At 40.1% G+C, this 20,504-nt stretch overlaps 1 protein-coding gene across 2 annotated transcripts in view; it reads right to left on the bottom strand.

The window, feature by feature from the left end:
* FRY (FRY microtubule binding protein) overlaps nt 1-20,504 on the bottom strand; it is a 455,382-nt gene that overhangs the window by 402,758 nt on the left and 32,120 nt on the right. The window contains exon 1 of one of the 2 annotated variants that reach the window (XM_064361738.1): nt 19,062-19,182. The exons of the other annotated variant lie outside the window; for it this stretch is intronic. The gene's annotated coding sequence lies outside the window, so the exon portion shown is untranslated. Of the gene's footprint in view, nt 1-19,061; nt 19,183-20,504 lie in introns of those variants that run through there. 2 annotated transcript variants of the gene reach the window in all.

The following is a 20,504-nucleotide window of genomic DNA, read 5'->3' as shown; positions in this document are numbered from 1 at the left end:
CACTGACATTTAGAATTTACTAATGGGACTGAGTAAGAAACAGTTATGGAATTTTAGAAGAGACTTGGTGTATAAACTAGGCCAATAATTTACTTCAAAGGTGAAGTTTTGCTTGGTTTCTCGATCCATTGAGCCAAAGGGAGTTATTCATTATAGAAAGTATGAGACTAACATATGACTAAAGCAGAATGGCAAGAATGGAATTAAAAAAGAACAGTGAGGCTGGGCACAGTGGCTCACGCCTGTAATCCCAGCACTTTGGGAGGCCTAGGCGGGCGGATCAGGAGGTCAAGAGATTGAGACCATCCTGGCCAACACGGTGAAACCCTGTCTCTACTAAAAATACAAAAAAATTAGCCAGGCATGGTGGCATGTGCCTGTAATCCCAGCTACTTGGGAGGCTGAGGCAGAAGAATCGCTTGAACCCAGGAGGTGGAGGTTGCAGTGAGCCGAGATTGAGCCACTGCACTCCACACTCCAGCCTGGAAACAGAGCAAGACTCCGTCTCAAAAAAAAAACAGTGAATGGTTGAGAATAATGCCCCCTGGAAGGAAGGGCACCCATTCAGGCTTTAATGGTAGATACGAAGTGAGAAAACTGAAGAAGAGCTGGCAATTATATTTGAGTGCAAAGTCTGAAAACAACAACAACAACACTCTAAAGCTACCAAACCAATCCAGAATGTTAAGATTTTAAAATGTCACTTGAACCGAGATTAGCATTATTTTCCTTAAATGAACTTGAGCCTAATGAATATATTTATTTAACCATAAATATAAATTCTGTGCCATGGGACTAGAACTTTCAAATAAATCAGGAAAAACTGAGGAAGTAGACAAAAATAAGTGTAATAAAATCTGCTTACTTCTTCTTTTTGTCCACTTTGCTCTATTTTTTAATGGAAACCTATTTTGCTGCCAGAATGTTTCTATTTGATACAGATCAATTTTTATATTCTCCCAGAGTTGTAATGTGGAGTATAACAGAGGTGGGAAGTATACATATGGAAAATATTATTTCTATAAGTCAAAGAGAATCCAGATTTTTCTAAAAAATCTTTGCAATGCTGATGTATCAGCACTGCCTATAGGTTAGTAGATATTTGTTCAGCTTGTTTACTCTTTTTATCATGAATTATTTTCTCTGAATAACAAAAACTATATATTTGTGTCTAGAAGCATTTAAACTTCATTTATTTGACTAACGATTATAATATTTTACTAACAAAAAGTTCAGATTCCACAGGACACCCTTCTTGGTACTGCATCCTCTCCGTGCCTTTCTTTTCTGAACTGCTCCCACCTGCCTGTGCTTCTGACTCCTGGCCACAGGCCTGCCAACTCTGCCTCGTCGTCATTATCACTATCTCCTCACTCTTAACTCCCTAGCTGAAACACAGGCATCCTGGCGACACAATTTTGGAACAGAATAGCATCATCCCAAGACTGACAGAATCCTGGTATCAAAAGATGTGATTACGAAAAGAAAGAACCAGAGAGATGGTAGCAGAAGGACTTAGCCTAGCTTTGAAGATGGATGAAGGAGCCGAGAGCCAAGGAAAGTGGGCAGCCTCTGGAAGTTGGAAAAGTCGGGATAAAGGATTCTCCCTGAGGGTCTCCAGAAAGGAATGTGTCCTTGATCCTAGCTGAGTGAAATCCGTGTTAAATTTCTGATCTACAGAACTATAAGAAAATACATTTGTGTTCTTTTAAGTCACTAAGTTTGTGGTTCTTTGTTACAGCAACAGTAGGGAACAAACACATCTCCTGTCTGTCATGTATTGATGTGGGGAATACCTTTCTCATACACAAATCCCATCTGGTCATCATAAATTAAAAACACAACCAAATCTCATCATAACTGTATTAACTAAAGAGTTAAGAATGATGCTCTTCTAAACAAAAATGTAAACCCTGAAGGCAGGTCTGTAGAGAATCTTTGGTATATTCATTTTCTCACTTCTGTCATTAATAATTTCTTACTCCCTTTGTTAAAGGCCGCCAAGGAACTTGCTGCTGTTGTCCTTCACAAATCTATTTCACAGCCTTCATATCACCGCCCGTCTGTTCCATCCGCTCAGTTTAGCCTTGTCGTGGTCCTGCCTGCCTCCCTGCATTGTCACTCATGGGTCACTGTGCCTGGGTCACTTCCCTCCTCAGTGCCAACTAACTTGCCTTATTCACAGTTTAAGCCAGTACCCACATCACAGTCTGCATTTCCTCAGACTTTTATTTGCTGTAGAATTTTATTTGCTGCAGACTTTTATTTGTTGCAGAGAGTGGTAGAAGGCCGGGCCTGGTGGCTCACACCTGTAATCCCAGCACTTTGGGAGGCCAAAGTGGGGAGATCAACTGAGGTCAGCAGTTCAAGACCAGCCTGGCTAACACAGTGACAACTTGTCTCTACTAAAAATTAAAAAATTAGCCGGTGTGGTGGCACACGCCTGTAGTCTCAGCTGCTCAGGAGGCCAAGGCAGGAGAATTGCTTGAACCTGGGAAGCAGAGGTTTCAGTGCCGAGATCATGCCACTGCACTCCAGCCTGGATGACAGAGCGAGACTCCATCTCCCAAAAAAAAAAAAAAAAATGAGAGAGAGAGAGTGGTAGAAGAAAGCATTCCAAAGAGGAATGTACCTATTATATGCATAGGAAACCAATGAAATTCGAAGGGAAGAGGCTGCAATGTAAGTGACATCACGCTACTTAGAAGGAATGCTTCTAGGACACAGAACTCCCTTTCTCTCTTGTCATGGTGTCTTCTGAGTTCCAGAATTCATTTGAGCTTATAACTGGCTGCATGTAAGCATCTATTTGGGTCTGCACACACTGAGGAAATGAAAGAGACTGTATCTTTCTCAGATTCATGTCTGTATTGCATCAATTACAGTGCTTTCCACAATCTTAATAAGTTCCATCATTTTGGCCTATAACTTTGGTGCTATCACTGTATGTCAACGACAGCACATTTTCTAAGATCACCCAGGTAGGATGCCTGGCTCCCAATCGCAGTTCTGCTACTTACTCTCAATATGAGCTTTGAGGAAGTTACTTAACCCCTCCCATGCTTTAGTACCTCTATCAATAATAAGCAAATCTACCTCAGGGGTTTCCTTAGGATTAAATGAATTATATGAAAAGCCCTGGTGAGTGTTTGCATTATCATCATAATTTTCTTAAACATCTATACCAAAAGAGCATTCAGCATCTTATCTCAGCAGGATGCAGAGGCAGGCAAAGTGTGAGCTTCCATGTCAGGCTGTCTGGGTTTAATGGCAACTTTATCATTCACTAGCTGAATGGTGTGGCCTTGGGCATGTTATTTAATCATCCTGGGCCCATTTTTTTATAATTAAAAAAAAATCACTAGGAGCACTTTACATGTATAGTTCTGAGAATTTAGTGGCATAACTCATGTAAAGAGCTAACAGAGTCTGGCATATTAGTAAATATTCAATAAATATTAGTTTTAATTAGGCATCAAAAAATGTCCCTTATGCATTGGAGAGCACACAATTTGTGAGCAGTTTTCTCACAGTCCACTGTGAGAGAAGGCCATGGGCAGCTGGGCTCTCTCCACCATCCATGTGGCTGGCAGAAGTAGGATGGGATGGAGAAAGTAGGTTTTAGGGTCCCTGGCCTGGCACAAGCACTTCCAGTGTGAGGAGAATGTGAGTTCCCAGCACCATGAAGGAGCTGCGGATGGGATCTGAGCATAATGAAGCCATTCCCAACCTTCCGGCTTCCATGTTTAGCAGATGCTCCGAGCCATAAGCCCTTGGCTACACACCCCAGCGTGAAGCTGCTACAGTGAGTTCTTCCATCTGCCTCAGCACAGGGACTCTGCTTTGGATATTGAATTTCAACCTTCTCTCCACAGGCAGCCCCTTCAGGCACTGTCAGGACCCATCAGTCACCCAGCAACCCCAGAACAACCTTCTCACAGAAAGGGTGCCATCTGCTATCTCAGCCCCAACTCTAGGGCAGCTCTCTACCCTGGACGTTCTTCCCGCTGCTCTCCACACCATCTTGTTATCAAGAGCCACAAAGGGAAGCCAGAAAAACGTTACTGTTCTTTAAAGGAAGTGATGTGCTAAAACACGAGTTCATGTTACTGCTCTGCAATGGAGCTGACAACCAATTTAGAGGCCAAATATAAGACAAAGATACCCTGTATACCCACAGGAAATGAGCTGACTTGACTGTGGTTTGCCTGGGGCTCACGGAGCACCCTGTAGGTGGTGGGCCTTCGGTTACCTTGGGTAACAAATGAAACACTGCAGAGTGAGTGAGGAACATGGACTGGACCACATATTAAAATATTTATAGGATGTTAAAAGAGACACTCTCTCCTTTTAATCATCATACTTGAAAACATTTTCATTTGTTACATATAAAATGGCTTAGACTACAGAATTCTGTACAAGGACAAATTGACCATGCATAACCTTCCATCTACTTTCTCCAACAGAGAAAACATTTCACCGTTTTCTCTACCGTCTGATTTCTGTCTAGGTTGTTGGTCTCACATACTCTTCAATGTAGCAGGCTGAATAGTCACCCCCCTCAGAAGTCTAAATCCTAATCTCTGGAACCTGTGTCTATGTTACCTTAACAGCAAGGTCTTTGCAGATGGTGTTAAGGACCTTGAGATGGGAAGTTTATTCCGGATTATCTACATGGGCCCTAAATCCAAGTACAAGGCTCCTTGTAAGAGAGAGGCAGAAGGGTCAAAGGAGATGTGACCATGGAAGCAGAGGACAGAGTCTATGGGGCCAGGAGCCAAGCAGTGCCGGTAGTCTCTAGGAGCTGGAAAAAGCAAGACAAAGACTCCCCTAAAGTCTAGAAGGAACACAGCCATGCTGACCCAGCTTAGACTTCCAACCTCCAGAACTATAACAGAAATCTACATTGCTTTAAGCAACTTAATCTGTGGTAATTTCTTACAGCAGCCATAGGAATGAATATGCTCATGGTGGAAGTATGCAGGGCATCATGTACTGTCGTTCAAAGCAAAATGGAAATAAATAATAGATGTCAAAATAACAGATAATGTTAGGCAGCTCCTAATCCATGTAGCGTTACAAATAAATGAGGCTGGGTGCAATGGCTAAAACCTGTAATCCCAGCACTTTGGGAGGCTGAGGCGGGTGGATCAGTTGAGGCCAGGAATTCGAGACCAGCCTGGCCATCATGGTGAAACCCCATCTCTACTAGAAATACAAAAATTAGCCAGGCGTGGTGGCACACACCTGTAATCCCAGCTACTTGGGAGGCTGAGGCATAAGAATTGCTTAAACCCGGGAGACAGAGGTTGCAGTGAGTTGAGATCATGCTGCTGCACTCCAGTCAAAAAAAAAAAAAGGAATGATAGCTAGGTTAAGGTTGTTAAGGTTTAAACTCTCCAACAGTCAATATAGTTTTTAGGGAACTTTAAAAAAATTATGTCTGAATGGGTACAAAGATACAATTAGATAGAAGAAATAAAACATAGTGTTCGACAGATCAGTAGGGTGACTACAGGTAACATTTCAAAATAGCTAGCAGAGAATAATTCCAATGTCCCTGGCATAAAGAAAAGATAATTATTTAAGGTGATGGATATCCCAATTACCCTTATCTTTATACATTAATGATTGCACCAAACTGTCACATGTATTCCCAAAATATGTACATCTATTATGTATCAATAAAAAAACTATCAATTTTTTTAAAACTATGTCTGATCTCAGGATCCAGTGGTTTAAATCTTACCATTTTTTCTGTTTGTTATGAGTTACTTCCACCTTATTTTTCTTTATTTACATCATTCTCCTTTTATTCACAAGGTCAAAGTTTGTGGTCTAAAATTATCTCTTTTTCTTGTCTTAGAGCCATGCCCTGTGTGGAGAAAGCTCTGCTGTGGTTTTTAGCTCCCAGACGTCCCACAGGGCTACTTAGTTAAGCAGCTGTGAAGGCTGTTTTCTTCTGAGGGTGGAGTCCCTGTTTTCATGGTGGGAAATAGCTCTTCCTCTCAGGGCTATTCAGTGAGCCATTAGACAGCCCTGCTGCCTCCTCAGCCAGGGGCATTCTTTTCACCAGAACCGTCAGAGTTACAGAGTGGAGCCTCCTCAGTCCCTCCATGGGGACACAGACAAGGACTAGGGTTTATGGGTTTCACATGGTAGACAGTGTCATTTCAGATATGTGCCTGATGAATAGGGAGACTTTCAGAACTCAAGGTCATGGGGGCTAGGGGTAGGAAGAACCTTTCTAACAAGAGTGTAATCCATTCTTAAAACATAATTCTAAGGAGTTTGTTATCTTCTGATTTTCTTGCAGTCAAAATTATACAAAGATACCTTTTCTTCAAGCACAGTACTGAACTCTATTTAAACCTTTACTCGAATAAGCACAAAACATTTTCCCTAACTTGCATACCCTTTCTCCTGCCCATCCTTCAAATATCAAATCTTTTTTCTGATTGATCCAGAGAGAGATCTCTCCCATCCCTCCACATCTCCAATTTGTTTTCCCAAGTTTCTAATAATTTACAACTCCAACTTAAAGTCACAATCTAAAAGCCTTAGATAAACCAAAAGCTTGGATCTCAGATCACTTCTTCTCAAAGAAAAATGCAGTAGCTAACTACGGCAGCCATAGAGAGCTGTGCAGGTCTCACACTGCAACTTCAGGGGCTTACTCTATTATCACTAACATTTACTAAGTGCACACCATGTGCAAGACACGGTACTATGAATATCATGAGGACCAGTCAGTTCCTTTAGTCCCCATAAAAACCTTGTTATTTTTATTTTACAGGTAGGAATATTGGGGTCCCTCTCAAAAGAGGTTAGGTAAATTGTGCAAAGTCACACAGCTGGTACACATGGATCCAATCTCAAACCCAGCCCTATTTAATCATACTGGGCACTTAGAACAAAACAACTTAACAGTAGGGAGCAATGCAGTGGCAAATAAGGCACAAATAGTAAAGCTGAAATATGCAATTATGCCAGTTTTTTATACTGTTCTGAAATATACAATTATACTGAATCTTATTAGAATTCAAGGTGAAACCGCTGTCATAGATGAGATGTTGCCCACAGAAGGATTTGTCTTCAAATACTGAAAGATCAATATTAGGTTTGTAATCTGTATACCTATTTCGGAACAATTCAAAATGAGAAAGAAAGCAAATAATAAAATATATTCTATGTGAGTTCCACGAATAAGCCATCAAGGAACCCTAAGTATTTACAAAAACCCCCTCAAAGATGTCTATCACAACTTAATCTCATTTCTACCACCCCATGAATTATTTGACCTTTTGAGTTGTTGTAAAATATAGCAAGAATGATAAAGATGAGAACTGAGGGTAATGCCATGCCATATTAAACGTAATTTGATATGGCAGGAAGCTTAATTTGCACAACAAAAAGGTTTATAATTTATGGTGGCTAAATGGCTAATTTAACATGGTGCTTTTGTCCATTATTTGAAAAACTACTGGGAATTAAGACTGCATAGAAATGCAAATTTCTATTCTACTGTTATTTCTGGGAAAATCATACCGAATGTACCTCATTTTATTTTTTTCCCTGCAAATATAATTTGCTATAATTTTTAGTACCCCTTGAAGCAAACTTTTGTAGATGTAAATGCCAATAAAATCTATCACTTGACTTTAATATCTTCTGGAGGTATTTTCATTTGCTACTCTGTCTTATAGTACTTTTTGATATCTATTAGCCCTTACTTCTGCTTCACTGCGATTTTTTAATTCAAATGTCTTTTTCTCCTATCTCCCGAGCCAGTTATTAGATTATGAGTTTGTCATGTTTCTCAAGGATGTATTTTATTCTCCTGAGTAGCTGGTACTACAGGCATGCGCCAGCATGCCTGGCTAATTTTTATATTTTTAGTAGAAATGGGGTTTCACTATGTTGGCCAGACTGGCCTCAAACTCCTGACCTTGTGATCCGCCCACCTCGGCCTCCCAAAGTGCTGGGATTATAGGTGTGAGCCATCGTGCCCAGCCTCTTCATTGGATCCTTGATATACTTTAACCTTAATTAGTTTTTTAAAATGTCCCTAATTCTAACACCTGATTACACAGGCTATGAAAATCTCTTACTATAGTTCACTTGCTTTCTCCCCCACCTAGGCTAATCAGAAGCAGTATCACTGATGGGCAGCACTCATGAGCCCATCTTCAGACACATTGGTAAAAATAGAGCATGTCAAATGGCACTGTTCTGAGATCTCTATAAGAATGTTATCTTTTTCATGAGAAATCATCCACTATCTAATTTTCATGACTACAGAGTAGAAGTCATTCAGAAGATACTGAAGACTGAGCATGAACCATGGGGCACCCAACCACCCCAAGGATAACACACACATGCTGACTAATACAACTAATATTACAACTGCAGTCTCTATTCCTTTTCTGAGCTATCTAGATTCTCTCCAGGAACCATCAAATCATTTATCTGAGGTGTTCCGAGGACAATTAATTATCTATCCTGTCAGGAGGTCCCATTAATGACATTAAGTGGCTCTTTTGCTTGCATCCATAATTTAAAAAATTTTTAATTAAAAAATATACATAAATAGGATGAATTTCTTATGTCCATATCATTTTTTCTGACAGGTATAGACTTAACATAATTATGCTTTACATATGAAAACAACAGATTTGTGTATAATTTTCTCCTTATGCAATGAAAATAACTATAATATGTATAACTTTGAACCACATGTATTTGAAAAGAACAGTGAACACATTTTCTACTATTATATTAAACACTGCAAACAACATGGTGTTTAAATTTAAGCAGAAATTCTTGCTTATATGTTCTCTTTCTCTCAAAAGCTAAATGACTGATACATCAGAAGTATGATCTCATAATGATACTGAAAAGTAGAAAATAACAGCCAGCAGTTTGTTTCTTAAACTTCAGAGTGTCACATAAATAAGGGAAAAAGAAAAAAAATTATTTTCAGAATCGGCTGAAAATAGATACAAAATTACCTAAGGCCACTGAAACCTAGTATTAATGTTTCAGATTAAGACTTAGAAACGTGGTGCAACATTGCCGGTGAATTCTATAAGATAAAGTACAAGAGGAGCTGGGCTGGTGAATAATTGCTATGTGCCTAAGATTAGAAAAGCTAATTTACAGGCTGTTCCTTTGCGGTAGGCACTATGAAGTCTCAAATGAGCAAGTGAGAGGCCTGACAGCACATCATGCAATTTTACAGTATTCTGTGCTATTAATTATAGAGACCCATGTGATAGAGAGAAAAAGAGCAGGATGGCCTTCATGTTAAATTATATGGGTTATGTAACATCATTAATGAGACAATAATAAGACAGTGACATGGTGCTCAGGGTCCAGAGCCTTTCCATGTGTGCATTTCACAGTATACTCAGAGCTGCTTTGTACGACAATTTATAGATGCAGAAATTGTGCCTCAGAGAGGTTAGTGGCCAGGCTAAGGTCACCTGGCTGATACAGAACACAGAACCCAAGCCTTCTGCCTCACCTTCCCCTGAAAAATAAGCCCTTCTTTTCATTAATTTGCTTTGGGGATGTTTTTGGATGTTTCTGTATCAATCTTTACTTTCAGATAAACGATACTTTTGATGCATTAAAAACACAAAGCCTATACTTCCTTCAATTCCCAGCTAAATAGAGTTCTGTTCAATATGAGCAAAGGTATGGACGGTGTTTTAGAAATGTATTATTCTCCTTTTATATTTTAGGTCGATCAGGAGACCTAATAAGAAATGCGGTCCTAAGAGATTCATCACCACCTGCTTCTGCTTGTTGCACTATACTCATTTGTCACACTGTTGTCTCAGGACATAGAAACATGCTGAGTAACCAAAGACAAGCCAATGGGAAATTAACAATGCATATCCAACCCAAAGTCCTGCCACCATCCTGAGGGACTACAAAGCTAAACAAGCTTTTATGCCAAGTATCTATTAATATTTAAGCACATAGGAAAGGGCTGGAAACCTGGCACTGCTGCATTCCTTTTCATTTAACCTCAACTCTGAGTTCCGTCTTAAGGAAATGAATTACTGTAACTGATAGTAATGTTCTCCAAATGCGCTAGGCACTGATAGGAGGGTTGGCATCTAAGAGAAGGCCTCATAGCCTTTCATTTGTGCATGCCACCAGCAGCCAACAGTGGAGTCACATGCTTGAGTGCCTGGTGCTCAGTAGAAATTTAACTGTTTCCTCATTTTACAAACATTTGATGGTTTGTTTACTGGCACCTCCAAACAAGGAGTTCGGTAGTAAAAAAGAAAAAGAAAAAGAAATGGCCATTCTGCAATATTCCTAAGCATTTTTAGGCCTCTTCACATTGACTGGCCTCAAGAAATATGTAGGCAGACGAATATTTGCAAAACTTGCTCAGGCAGGGCGATGTAACAAAGCACTAGCAGGCATTATGCACTGCTACAGGCATGTATTCTGAACAGCAGAAACACCACGTTAATTTGAGCAACACCTTGAAATAGCAACAGGAATTATTTTTAATATGATATTCAAGTGGGAATGATAAAATGCCATATATCTAGTGTCTGTGTATCGCTATTTCTGTTTTTCCCCTCAGTCATTCATCTTGCAAGAATGAAAAAACAAAGGGCTCAAAGATGGCACCACCAGTCTGGAATGCATGACTAGCTTTAAGTGAAGAAAGATGCATGTGGAAGAGAAAGGGAAGCAGAATCCAAAGTGGCTGAAGGAAGTAGTGATAGAGATGGCACAGCAGGGCTGTGAGGAACCTCCTGAGTTGCAGCTTTCAACCTTTGCTTGACTGTAGCCCAAACATGCTTTCTACACAGGGTCCCAGGATCTACGAGACGCATGAAAATGGATGACCTGTGTACGTGCACAGATGGATTTACATAAATACAGACTTATACAAACAGATAACTGAAAAGTTTCGTGAAATAGCACTTAGCCATTACTATGTATAAAGCACTCATCTTTTCTATTCTTTTCTGTTCTACTACATTCTGGGTTTTTTTTTTTTTTTTTGAGACTGAGTCTCCCTCTATCACCCAGACTGGAGTGCAGTGATGTGATCTCAGCTCACTGCAACTTCCGCCTCCCAGGTTCAAGCAATTCTCATGCTTCAACCTCCCAAGTAGCTGGGATTACAAGCACGTGCCACCACCACGCCCAGCTGATTTTTGTATTTTTAGTAGAGAAGGGGGTTCAACATGTTGGCCAGGCTGGTCTCGAACTCCTGATCTCAAGTGATCTGTCCTCCTTGGCCTCCCAAAGTGCTGGGATTACAGGTGTGAGCTACCGCGCCCAGTCCCGTTCCACTACATTCTATTTCTATGTCATTAAAAACGATGATTATGCCCCACCAGTGGGTCTATCTACCACGTGGAAATCAGTGCTTGCAGAGCTTTAAAGTTTCTATTTATTATATTAACTCTAGAGGCTAAGTGTTAGGTTATGACTTTGTTCATTCTTTGGAAAAAAGATTTTATACATGAAAAATCTTTTGTATATAGCCATCCCTTGGGATTCAAAAGGGATTCATTCCAGGACTCCTGCAGATACCAAAATCCACAGATGCACCAGTCTCTGATATAAAATAGTGTAGTATCTACATATAACCTATGCATTTCCTCCCGTACACTTTAAATCATCTCTATATTATGTATAATATCTAATGCAATGTATAGGCTATGTAAATAATTGTGACACTGTATTGTTTAGGGAATAATAACAAGAAGAAAAAGTCTGTACATGTTTCATGCAAACACAACCATCCATTAAGAAAACATATTTTCAGTCCATGGTTGGTTGAATCCATGGATGAGGAACCAAGGATACAGAAGGCCAACTGTATGTGCAAATTTTAAAAATATTTTTCTGGCTGGACACAGTGGCTCATGCCTGTAATCCCAGCACTTTGGGAGGCCAAGGTGAGCAGATCACTCAAGGTCAGGAGTTCAAGGCCAGCCTGGCCATCATGATAAAACCTGTCTCTACCAAAAATACAAAAATTAGCTGGGTGTGGTGGTGCACACCTGTGGTCCCACCTACTCAGGAGGCTGAGGCAGATGAATTGCTTGAACTCGGGAGGTGGAGGTTGCAGTGAGCTGAGATCACACCACTGCACTCCAGTCTAGACAACAGAGTGAGACTCTGTCTCTCTCTCTCTCTATATATATTTCCTGCAAATATTTCCTTTTAAACAATTGATATCAGTAATAAATAATTTCCTAAAAGAGGTAAATAGAAATAAAAAGTTAATGTTCTTGGAAGAAACTTGTGGAACTCAATGACTATAGGATTTCCCCCTTTACTTACAGGCAAAGAAACAATGGCTTACATGACCATGCATCTGGATCAACCCACGACCTGAGCTCAGCTCTGCAGAAGACCAGAGCGGCTTTACTCCCTCCCTTATATATGCCAACATCTGGAGCTCCATGGACCTCAGTGGAGTTGAGTGGAGTCTTTCTCCCATACTGCTAGTCGCACCCACTAGATTACTTGGAAGCAGAGAGATCTTTTTGAATTAAAGTGATCTGCATCCTAGTTCCTTCCCTGTCAAAGTTATTAGCATACTTTGACAGAGGTTAGATGGAAGAAAGGACAGAGGAGCCTGAGGGAAGAATCCCCCTGAAGGAAGGAAATGGGACCAGGGGAACTGCCTCAAAGGCTAAACTTTCAAGGGTGTATTAGTCTAGGTCCATGAACTGGTTTATTCCAGAATCTGTTCCAAAGCAGATGCTGGTGGGCAACAGGATGATGCTCTCTGACAGCGTGGATGAAGTGAGATAGCCAAGCCACTGGTGTCCTTGTGACAGAGCTGTTGCCCTTGAGAAAACATTGCAGCCTGGGCGAACCAGTAGGACCTGGTCTGGTGGCAGTGCCAGTGAAGTGGCAGTGGCAATGGCCCTACTGTGCCACTTCTCTGCAGTCTTCTTGAATTTCAACAAGTGGCAAGACTGGACCTCTGTCTTTGTCTTCAGCCATGGCAGTCATGGAACACCAGGACCAGGAGGGTTGAGGGGTTCTTCCAGAACCTCATCTCCATGGGAGTATCAGGGCATTCAATTCCCTTAGGACATGGCTGCAAGAACAAGAATGTTATCACTCAAGAGGCCCAGGCAGCCTGGCTTTAGGAACTTCTTTGTCTCCAGCCTTTTCCAGCAAATACAACACAAAAAGAACCATATCATTTTCCTTTTAGGGAGCAGTATGTGGCTCTCTGCATCAAGGTGCAGAGACAACATTACAGATTTGCTAGAATCTTTGCTACGCTGATGGAAGGAGGCAGGGTTGGTGTCAGCAACATGTGGGCCAGCTGTGGACTGCACTCCATAATAGGCAGCACAAACATCAGGACTGACTTCAAGACAAGCATGAGCATCTTTGTTATTTACTGAATTCATCAGGAATGCGTCCCAAGTGTGGTATTATGACTGGATGGCCTATTTAGGGTTGTACCTTGAAGAATAAGGGTACATTGATTGTCCCAGAGAACCTGGAGTCTCTAATTTCTTTTCTTCCTGTTTTCTCCACTGATTCATTTATTAGTAAATATGTGTAGTTAATTATGAACAAAATACTGTACCCATACAGCTTAGACTGAGTGATTATGAAATGATTAAAGAGAAAAATAGAAAAACCTTGAGCAATACATCCAGAAAATGTTTATGGGTGGAACGTGGGAGGAATTATAGAGTTGAGTTCATCCTAAAAACGGCTCTCTTCTGCCAAAAACTAGATCAGGATATGAACTTAAACCCCTTCTCATTTGTCACAGTCCAAGAAACAAGATTAGAAAGAAGCCTTACAGAGAGGGAAGAGGGAGTCAGAGACAGAATAGAAAGAGAAAGAGACAGAGAAAGAGAGAGAGGTAGGGGCATTTTTGGTGTAATAAACAGCTGCAGCAGGCATCTCATGCAATGTTTTAAAATCCATGTTGTGTATAAATTTATACAATACAAGAACTTCAAAGTAAGCTAATGATGACTAGATTCTTTAAAGTCTGACTCTGAAGCAACATGAGATGGAAGTATCTCAGAAGCCTGCCATAAAGGATCCAAGAAAGCTTCAACTCTGCCACAAAACAAGTGAGACCTGCAGAAAGAATCAGCAAATCTGAACCATCAACAAAAAGAGTTCTGAGCAGACTGGGATGCTAAAGAACACTAGGACAGCAAGGGATGGGGCATTAAGGAAGAGACTGTCACTGTAAGTTGGGCTATGACATGTGATTTGCCTATTTTTGTTAGGGGAAACATGATTCAGTCTTTCTCAGCTAGATCTCTACTTTTCTTTAGGAAATCTGGGTTAAAGAAATCCTACAGGTAGTTTTATACATTCTCAAATTCCTATCAAGGTGCAGGTGCTCAGAGAGAACAGATCTGATCAGAAACATCGTAGTTTTCCTTGTCTGAAGGACCATTACATATGGTGCTGTGGAAAATACACCAAAAAACAAGAAATTGATTCTGTCTCTATCCCCCACACCTGATCCCCCACCCCCGCAAAAGGAAAAGTGAACCCTTTATATAAATGACAACACTAAGATGTTAGCATCAGTAAGCCTCATAAAAGAAACAGAGATAAAGCACTGTGAGAATCTGGAAGGGCAAATGATTTCTGGCTGGAGGTGGGGGCAGGGAGAATTTTGAGGCCAGAGGTTTTGTAGCCAAGAAAATGTAGTGCAAAAGCTAAAAGCTTGGGCTTTGGAGCAAGAAGCTTAGACCTGAACTTGGGCTCCTGCATCTGTTGGCTCTGTGATCTCAGGCAATTCACTAAACTTCTCTGAACCTTAGCTTCTAAAATTGATAAATGCAGTCTGGAACAATGAATTACTCAAGGGTTACAAGTACTTATCTCCTGAAAGAGCACAGGGCCACGCATCTGATAGGCACACTCAATTAGCATTAGCTGCGATTATTGTTATTACAGAAGGGGCATGTGTCAAGCCTAGCCCCAAAGGCCATGGATGATTTTGGCTTGTGGGATGAGGGCAGGGCTGTGACAAGAGAAAGCTAGGACAAAGCCATGGGATGGAGGGTGTGTGATGTCGCTGTTCTTTTCTCTCATCTGTCCCCTCCACCCTCTTGCCCTGTGAAAGCAAATGCAATGCTCTGGTTGGAATGAGAAGTGCTGTGTGTCCTCATATGACCTCATGGCAGCCTGCTCCTCCCGCATGTGTGAGCATGTGTGAGCAAGGGTGAGGGGGTGAGTGGTGAAGAGAAAAGGCTTAACATATCCCACTCTTTGTGCACACAGGCATGCAAGTCTTTAGCGACATTCCTATTGTGGCTGTGCAGCTCAATTGACCAATTCCCGTAATGCAAAATTTAACATGCGCTCTATGCTTCCTGCTTTATCTCTAGGCTCAAACAGGAAGCAAGTGTTCATTTGCATAGCATCCCTTTTAAGCTTACACATTGTGACCCTATTATGTTGGAATTTGACCAGGAAGGGCTCACTCTCTCCCCCAAAAAAGTTACAGGCTTAAAACAAGTGAGTTTAAAAAGCTAGAGTCCCTCACATTCCAGAAGCATGTTCTTAGAGTGTTCCAGTCAAGTTACAGTTTCAAGCGAGTGAGAGTTTCAACAAAGGGACTGCTCCGATGGCTATCAACTTGAAGAGACTGTGATTCTGTGAGTTAGGAACTACCTTGTGAATTCAGTTAACACAGATATGTCATTTGTTTTTGAAGGACATGGGATGTCAAATTAAGATGTGAATATACAGTCTCTTTTTCTCTACCTTCCCCTTCCCCCTCCCCAAAATACAGGTCTGGAAAATAATCAAAGCAATTAAGAGTATTCCACGAAGACCTTGAAGGCTTTCAATTCAATTCATCTCAAATTTACTGGGTGTGCATTAAGTGTTATTTAGGTCATGAACAGAGTCCTGCTAGGGATGCAAAAGTGCCTATGACAGTCTCTAATTCATGTTTTACAATCTATTTGCAGAGACAAGACAATTATACACATAAAAAATTACTATGTGACGTTGTGCAAATCACTTAATCTTTCTGTGCCTCTGTTTCTTGATCTATGAAAAGATGAAGTTGTTTTACCTCATAAAGTCATTGTGAGGATTAGCTGAGTCAGCATAGCAAAGCATGGCATGGAGTATTAATGATTAGTTATTGCTATCCCTAGTTGTCAAGAGGATTCAGTTTTAACACCTCAGCACGGCACACACAACCATTCTGCAGACTCATCTCCTATTCTTCCTCAGCAGATACTCAGGTGCCAGCCATACCAGACCAATGCAGTTGCTTTTCTTTCCTTACCTTGAAGCAACATAGCTATAGAGGCTGACAGACTTGGGTTTGAATCACAGTTTCACCAGTGGATAACACATTAATAACATAACTCATACTTGTCTGTCTCCCCAAGTTGACTTTAAGCCTCTTGGAGCCAGAGACTTGTGTTTGATTCATCTTTGCGCCCCAGAGTGCCCAGAACATGAAATTTATTCAGTAAATGTCTGTAAAGGAATGAATAAATGAATGAACAAAGGGTACTGCTAGTAGCAGGAACGTCACAGGGAAGTGAAAGCCCAGGGGTGTGAGGGTCTGTGATGTGTGTAAGGGGGTCTGAGGACTAACCTGAAAAGCTAGGTGACAAGCTTGTTACCGAGAATCATGCATGCCAGGCCGGGTTCAGAATTCAAAACTGAGAGCAATGGAGAGTCAGAGAAAGCTCCCAAACAGGCCAAGAGTGATGAGGAGCTAATCCAAACTACTGGGCTGAGTGAAGAAGGGGAAAGAAAGGGCCAGGTCTAGGAGACACTAAAGAGAGAGACAGTAGAAGTTGGTGATTTGATAGATACGGAGGAAAAATGGAGTCTTTATGAAGTGAATGACAGTGTGAGGAGAAAGTTTATGGAGAGAGTTGAAGAGTGTTCTTCATAATAAATCTGTTTTGTTAGCAACACAGTTCTTTAAAACCTTTTTTTCCATTTATAAAAATAACATACTTCTATTCTGGAAAATTTGGAACAGGCTGAAAAGTAGAAAGAAAATTAAAATCACTTGTAATCTGGCCATCCAGAGAAAACTGTTTCTAACACATTGCTGATTTTCATTTAATCTTTTCTCAGTGCATACACATATATTTAACATTGCTATACCATTGTCACAAATTTACACAATCACACATTATACAAGGTGCCAAATTTACATTGAACACATTTTAATAAATACTCCCATTTTAATATTATTCAAACTCCTAATTTTTAATGTCAGCATTCATGTCATCATTGATGAACCGTAATTTATATAAATAACTCCTTATATAGTTGTTCATTTGAGTGATCTTCAGTTTTTCACTACTACAAATAATTTTGCAGTGAACACCATGCTATATAAATCTTTACTGGCATTTCTAATTATTTTCTAAGGACAGACTCCTATAAATGCAATTACTTATACTTTTTTTGTTTGTTTGTTTCACTCTTGTTGCCCAGGTTGGAGTGCAAAGGCACGATTTCAGCTTACTGCAACCTCCACCTCCCAGGTTCAAGCGATTCTCCTGCCTCAGCCTCCCGAGTAGCTGGGATTACAAGCAGGTGCCACCATGCCTGGCTAGTTTTTGTATTTTTAGTAGAGATAAAGTTTTACCATGTTGGTCAGACTGGTCTCAAACTTCTGACCTCAGGTGATCTACCCACCTCGGCCTCCCAAAGTGCTGGGATTACAGGCGTGAGCCCCCGTGCCCAGCCAGCAATTACTTACACTTTTACACATTACTTTCACATATTTAAAGTTCTTAGCACCTGTTACTAAATAACTTTGCAGAAAGGCTGTATCACCTTATATTCCCTGTAATTTGGCCAGAATTGAGTATTATTTTGTAAAAACAACCAAAAAAGCCAGTTTAACAGTAGAAACTGTCTTGATCCTATTTATCATTATTTTAGTTTGCATTTAATTACTAAAAATAATGACCCTTTTCACATTTGTTAGTGACTTTCATTTCTTCTTTGTGAAGAAAAAAATCATACCTCAAATCATGTCTTTTGTCCATTATTTTATCACAATAGTAAGGTTTTTAAATTGATTTGAAAGATGTATTTATATATTGTATTAGTTTGTTCTCACGCTGCTAATAAAGACATACCCCAGATTGGGTAATTTATACAGCAAAGAGGCTTAATTGACTCACAGTTCCACATGAATGAGGAGGCCTCACAATCATGGCGGAAGTGAATAAGGAGCAAAGTCTCATCTTACATGGTGGCAGGCAAGAAAGAATGAGAGCCAAGTGAAGGGCGAAACCCCTTATAAAACCATCAGATCTCATGAGAAATCACTATCATGAGAACAGTATGAGGGAACCACCCCCATGATCCAATTATCTCCACTTGGTCCTGCCCTTGACACATGGAGATTATTATAATTCAAGACGAGATTTTGGGTGGGGACACAGCCAACCCATATCATATATTAGTCCGTGTCGATCATATTTGTTGCAAATATTTGACTAATTTGTGTTTACATTTTATCATATTTTTAATATATAGAAATTTTCTATGCATTTTCATTTACCAATGCAGTTAAATGTATTTATTTTCCTTTTGTGATTGTTTTCACTGCTTTTATGCCTGGACAGCCTTTCCTCAAGCTAAGATTTGCTTCTCACCTTTATTTTTCTTTTTTATTTTTATGGTTTTCTCTTCTGCATATAACTCTTAATCTATCTTGAATTTATTTCAGTTCATAATGTGATGTAAGACTCTCAAACAATGGGAAGGAACTATCTGTAAGTAGCAACTTGCAAGGCACTGAACTGTGTTCATTTGTAAAACATGACACTGGATAAACTGGGCTATCTACAATTTAGAACTAATACAGAACCGTTTTTGCTTTCTTGGTCTCAAGATAATGTCCTCTTCAATAATAATACTTGATACATCATGTGACAGAAACTGAGAGTCTTGCTTTCTTAAGAAAGCAAATCTCTTGAGAATGGAACTATGAAATGCTTGCGCCTTTTTCTTTAGTTGTTGAAATTTGGTAACTCTGAACAACAGACATTCACATAGTTACTAACCTAGGAAAGGTCTCTGAAGATGCTGTGCTTCGGGGGTGGTGCTGCCTCTGGAGACTTGATATCCTATTGCACCTGGGATTCTCTTCCCACCTCACTTTACTCTGAGATGAAGACAAGAAGAAGTGGACTTCTAGGGCATTTCAGCACACATGGAAGATGATGAAATAAAATAATCATCATCATATAGATGACAAAAAGTGAAACAGATTTGCTCAGTGGCTCAGGCAAACTTTTACATTCAGTTGATCATTTTAACTGAACTGGGGAATGTTCTTGCCAGGGCATCAGTTCAATGTTCTTACACATTTCCTACATTACTGGAAAGTTTTTAAAAAAATCTCAATAACACCTTAACTCCTAGCATATAATTAGTTTGGCCCAGATTAATCTAGGACATACATTTTTCTCATATGTATTTCATTTTATCATGTTAACCTTACTGGTCAGTTGGTTCCAGAAGACAGGACTGGACGTGTAGGGGAACTGAGGGGCTAAGATATCACAGGACTTGTCAAGACATGGGTCTATGGGTTCCTAGCACTAAGTCCTTCCTTTATTATTGTGCTACCCCAAAACATATTATGAAGAGGCTGGGATAGTTTTAAAAGCTCCAGACTACAATATTGTGATCTTGGATATGTCATTTAACCTTTTAGGGTTTAAAATATATATTATTTATTTTTAATTGTCGTAAAATATACATTATTTACTTTTAATTGTCGTAAAATATACGTAACATAATATTACCATTTTAATGTTTTTTTTTTTTTTTTTTTTTTAAGATGGAGTCTTGCTCTGTCTCCAGGCTGGAGTGCAGTGGCAAGATCTCAGCTCACTGCAACCTCCGTGTCCCGGGTTCAAGCAATTCTCCCACCTCAGTAGCTGGAACTACAGGTGCATGCCATCATGCCCAGCTAATTTTTATATTTTTAGTAGAGACAGGGTTTCACCATGTTGGCCAGGATGGTCGCAATCTCTTGACCTTGTAATCTGCCCACCTCAGCTGCACAAAGTGCTAGGATTATAGGCATGAGCCACCATGCCTGGCACATTTTAGTGATTTTTAAGCATACAAGTCAGTGGCATTAAACACATTCACACTGTTGTGAAACCATCACCACTACTCATCCACAGAACTCTTTTCATCTTGCAAAACTGAAACTCTGTACTCATTGAAAAATAATTCCCTATTCATTCTCCTCCCAGTCCCTGATAATCACCATTCTACTTTCTGTCTTTATGAATTTGACTAGTGGATGTATCTAATATAAAACAAATTATACAGCATTTACCCTTTTGCCACTGGTTTTTTCACTTAGTATAATGTTTTTAAGATTCACCCATGTGACTCTTGGGTCTACAGACTACATTTTGTTTATCCATTCATCTGTCAGTGGAGACTTGAGTCGCTTCCACCTTTTGGTTACTGTGACTAATGCTGCT

This window comes from Aotus nancymaae, unplaced genomic scaffold (genome assembly GCF_030222135.1).
Source record: "Aotus nancymaae isolate 86718 unplaced genomic scaffold, 86718_ANA_hifiasm-v0.15.2.pri h1tg000043l, whole genome shotgun sequence".
NCBI classification, from domain to species: domain Eukaryota; kingdom Metazoa; phylum Chordata; class Mammalia; order Primates; family Aotidae; genus Aotus; species Aotus nancymaae.
Note: the sequence above shows the minus strand (reverse complement) of the source record. Positions and strands in the feature narration are given on the sequence as shown.